The sequence below is a fragment of the Pieris brassicae genome, unplaced genomic scaffold, assembly GCF_905147105.1.
Source record: "Pieris brassicae unplaced genomic scaffold, ilPieBrab1.1, whole genome shotgun sequence".
NCBI lineage: Eukaryota > Metazoa > Arthropoda > Insecta > Lepidoptera > Pieridae > Pieris > Pieris brassicae.
In genome coordinates this window covers 12,501-17,500 of record NW_025576030.1, presented here as the reverse complement: position 1 = coordinate 17,500, position 5,000 = coordinate 12,501, and the positions used below count along the sequence as shown (strand labels likewise).

The following is a 5,000-nucleotide window of genomic DNA, read 5'->3' as shown; positions in this document are numbered from 1 at the left end:
ACGCGCACCCGTGCCGCGGGAGACACGGTGCGGCGGGGAGAATTTATTTGTGCGACAAAAGTATCGTATAGACGTGGCTTAACACGGCCAATACGGATGACGAGTCGTAATCGAACATATATTCGAACGGATCGTTCGGCCGCTCGGCGGCCTAGCGAAACCGTCAATTGCACGCGCGACAGAGATGCGGCGCTACGACCGGAGTCGCAGCGATCGCCGCTCGTCACGCGAACAGTGTGGCTTTTTGTTTTTATGCAGCCGGCCCTCAGACAGGAGTGGTCCTGGATATTTCTCCACGGACCGCAATGTGCGTTCGAAATGTCGATGTTCAAATGTGTCCTGCAGTTCACACTATGACGCGCAGTTAACTGCGTTCTTCATCGACCCGCGAGCCAAGTGATCCACCGTTCAGGGTAATCGTTTTGTTTTTGTGTGTGTTTTTGTATGAGAAAATATAAAAGGTGCGAAAAAATTAAACAAAAAAATTTGAAAATAATACTTATCATTAACGTGTACGACAAATGAAAAGAAAGAAAATCTCTTTTATTTGCGTGGTTGTACACAAAAATTATAAAATATTATTTCAAAGTATCAATAGGCGATAGCGAACGCTAATCAAAGCGTGTCGCAACGCACACGTCGCGAATCGACGAGAGAGAGTCAACCGTCTCGGATTCGATTTTGATTCGTATCATTCACGTGTTTTTGTATTTTTTTCTTTTTTTGCGAGTCTTTGACAACAACAAAACAAAAAGAAAAAACCAACGTTAATGATCCTTCCGCAGGTTCCCCTACGGAAACCTTGTTACGACTTTTACTTCCTCTAAATGATCAAGTTTGGTCAACTTCCCAGCAACGCCGACGGCCGTGAGGCCACCGCGTGTCGGTCCGAAGACCTCACTAAATCATTCAATCGGTAGTAGCGACGGGCGGTGTGTACAAAGGGCAGGGACGTAATCAACGCGAGCTTATGACTCGCGCTTACTAGGAATTCCTCGTTTATGGGGGATAATTGCAAACCCCAATCCCCAGCACGAAGGAGTTTCAACGGGTTGCCCGGGCCTCTAGGCCAGGGAGAACATGTTGATTCCTTCAGTGTAGCGCGCGTGCGGCCCAGGACATCTAAGGGCATCACAGACCTGTTATTGCTCAATCTCGTGCGGCTCGAAGCCGCCGGTCCCTCTAAGAAGAATTTTAATACGTCGCCAGTGAGTTGCGCTCCCCGAGAGTCGCGCACACCTTGAATGACGACGCCTATTTAGCAGGCTAGAGTCTCGTTCGTTACCGGAATTAACCAGACAAATCGCTCCACCAACTAAGAACGGCCATGCACCACCACCCACCGAATCAAGAAAGAGCTGTTAATCTGTCAATCCTTCCGGTGTCCGGGCCTGGTGAGATTTCCCGTGTTGAGTCAAATTAAGCCGCAGGCTCCACTCCTGGTGGTGCCCTTCCGTCAATTCCTTTAAGTTTCAGCTTTGCAACCATACTCCCCCCGGAGTCCAAAATCTTTGGTTTCCCGGAAGCTGCCCGCCGAGCCATTGTAGTAACGTCGGCGGATCGCTAGATGACATATTTACGGTTAGAACTAGGGCGGTATCTAATCGCCTTCGAACCTCTAACTTTCGTTCTTGATTGATGAAAACACCTTTGGCAAATGCTTTCGCTGATGTTCGTCTTGCGACGATCCAAGAATTTCACCTCTAACGTCGCAATACGAATGCCCCCAGTTATCCCTATTAATCATTACCTCGGAGTTCTGAAAACCAACAAAATAGAACCGAGATCATATTCTATTATTCCATGCACGAAATATTCAAGCGGCATTTTGAGCCCGCTTTGAGCACTCTAATTTGTTCAAAGTAAAATTGTCGGCCCACCTCGACACTCACCGAAGAGCACCGCGATAGGATTTTGATATTGAACCGGCGTTTTACCGCCGGCTCACCGACGATATGCTCCGCAGACGTGTCAGTATCACCGCGGATGCGGTGCACCGACAGCGCGGCGCACAAATGCAACTACGAGCTTTTTAACCGCAACAATTTTAGTATACGCTATTGGAGCTGGAATTACCGCGGCTGCTGGCACCAGACTTGCCCTCCAATTGTTCCTCGTTAAAATATTTAAAGTGTACTCATTCCGATTACGAGGCCTCGTAAGAGTCCCGTATCGTTATTTTTCGTCACTACCTCCCCGTGCCGGGAGTGGGTAATTTGCGCGCCTGCTGCCTTCCTTGGATGTGGTAGCCGTTTCTCAGGCTCCCTCTCCGGAATCGAACCCTGATTCCCCGTTACCCGTGACAACCATGGTAGTCGCAGAAACTACCATCGAAAGTTGATAAGGCAGACATTTGAAAGATGCGTCGCCGGTACTGGACCGTGCGATCGGCAAAAGTTATCCAGATTCATCAAAATTAACGACTTCGGACGCATGGCCCTCCGCCGATTGGTTTTGATCTAATAAAAGCACTCATCCCATCACTGGTCAGAGTTCTGATTGCATGTATTAGCTCTAGAATTACCACAGTTATCCAAGTAACTGAGTAAGATCTAAGGAACCAAAACTGATATATTGAGCCATTCGCGGTATCGCCTTAATACGGCTTGCACTGAGACATGCATGGCTTAATCTTTGAGACAAGCATATAACTACTGGCAGGATCAACCAGGGAGCTGCTTACGCAAACGACACGCCTACACCGCGGTCACGCGGCTTCGGCGAGCCGCTGGCTCGGCGGCGTCGAGGGGCGCGCGCTTGCGCGCGCGCCTTCTCGACACGCGTGAACGTAACGCGTCGAATTTGCACGCGACGCGACGTTCGCGCTTCATATCGATAGACTAACTTTGACCGGTCTACGAGCGGCCGTCCCGTCACGATCTCGCAACGAGGTGATGTACAACGATGCTCGACCACTGTGAGGGACATAAAACTGCAACGAACACGACCCCGCGGGCGGGAATCGATGTTGTGACAATTTGAAAATTGAACATTCATCTAAACGCAACTTCTCAATTTTTATTCAATACGTTATTGTAAACATATTAAAACTCGGCTGGCAATTACATGCGCACACACACGCATGATTCGCACTAGATACGATCAACGCCCGGAGCTTGAGGGATAAATTCCAACACGACGCTGCGCACACCGTTTCGACGATGGGCGCGTGTGCGTCCTCTTTTATACATTCTTTCCATATACGGTCGCCGTGGCGACCGCGCACGTGTCGAACACGCTAGGCGCCCTGCGTTGAGGTGTGCCTAGAAGCGTATTCTTTTAACATCACAGATAACACCGGGGGAGACGGTCCCAAATCTTGGTCGATTGGTAACATCACCATACGGTCTGCGAACGCGGTGCTATAATATAATTTTATATTATATTATATAAAATATGAGGAGGAGTAGTATGTATATTCTTTGTTATTTTGTGTTGACACAAGAGAGATATATAAAATGTACTATACACCACACACACAGAGAGAGAGAGAGCTGGGAAAGATCTCGGCGGTCTCGCATTCGAAATACGAATTTGATATAATTTCCTCCGAAAATCCATACCCATATCTATATCATCCATGCGCGAATATATGTATATAATATTCTCACACTTCGCACAAACACAAAAACAAAAACAAGAACACATTCTCTCTCGTCCGTCGTTCGTGTCTATTATATAGACGAACGACGCGCGGCAACGAGAACGAGTCGACGCTGTGCGCACGACTGTTTCGCTCCACATCTATACCGAGAGCAATAGTCCGCGTCGGCATTGGAGCGGACGTCGAATGTTTCTCGTAGAGCGAGCGAGAGAGACGATTTTTCATTTTATTATGTATGTGTATTGGCGTGCAGTAGTAGCACGTAGTAGTACTAGTAGTAGTAGTAAAAAAATATTATTATTTATTTTATTGACTGATATGATTTTGTTTGTTTTCTTTTTTTTGCATAGACATTTGTATTGATAGATATGTTTCTCGTTGAAGCTCGCAGCACACGCTCAGAGAAATGGCAATGTGGGTTTATTTGAAGAAAAAAAAAACAATTAATTTATTAATAATATGTATGTATGTATGTATGTATGTATGTATGTATAATAATGAATTATAATAATTATTCCGATGCAACGTCAGAGGAAAATGTTTCTCGTACAGGTGCGGCGCGCGACGGCCGGCCGCTCGACAGTTTCGCGCCGAATGTTTCTCGTTGAAGCTCGCAGCACACGCTCAGAGAAATGGCAATGTGGGTTTATTTGAAGAAAAGAAAAAACAAAAAAAACAATTATATTTATTAATAATATGTATGTATGTATGTATGTATGTATGTATGTATAATAATGAATTATAATAATTATTCCGATGCAACGTCAGAGGAAAATGTTTCTCGTACAGGTGCGGCGCGCGACGGCCGGCCGCTCGACAGTTTCGCGCCGAATGTTTCTCGTTGAAGCTCGCAGCACACGCTCAGAGAAATGGCAATGTGGGTTTATTTGAAGAAAAAAAAAAAAAAAAAAAAAACAATTAATTTATTAATAATATGTATGTATGTATGTATGTATGTATGTATAATAATGAATTATAATAATTATTCCGATGCAACGTCAGAGGAAAATGTTTCTCGTACAGGTGCGGCGCGCGACGGCCGGCCGCTCGACAGTTTCGCGCCGAATGTTTCTCGTTGAAGCTCGCAGCACACGCTCAGAGAAATGGCAATGTGGGTTTATTTGAAGAAAAGAAAAAACAAAAAAAACAATTATATTTATTAATAATATGTATGTATGTATGTATGTATAATAATGAATTATAATAATTATTCCGATGCAACGTCAGAGGAAAATGTTTCTCGTACAGGTGCGGCGCGCGACGGCCGGCCGCTCGACAGTTTCGCGCCGAATGTTTCTCGTTGAAGCTCGCAGCACACGCTCAGAGAAATGGCAATGTGGGTTTATTTGAAGAAAAGAAAAAACAAAAAAAACAATTATATTTATTAATAATATGT

The 5,000-nt window shown here is 45.4% G+C and overlaps 2 non-coding genes across 2 annotated transcripts; both read right to left on the bottom strand.

Moving 5' to 3' along the window:
* Positions 1 to 259: 259 nt before the first annotated feature.
* On the bottom strand, positions 260 to 416 carry LOC123719388. Its single transcript, XR_006755444.1, has one exon. It is a non-coding gene; the product is annotated as a 5.8S ribosomal RNA (ribosomal RNA).
* Positions 417 to 768: 352 nt separating this feature from the next.
* On the bottom strand, positions 769 to 2,674 carry LOC123719389. Its single transcript, XR_006755445.1, has one exon. It is a non-coding gene; the product is annotated as a small subunit ribosomal RNA (ribosomal RNA).
* Positions 2,675 to 5,000: the final 2,326 nt, after the last annotated feature.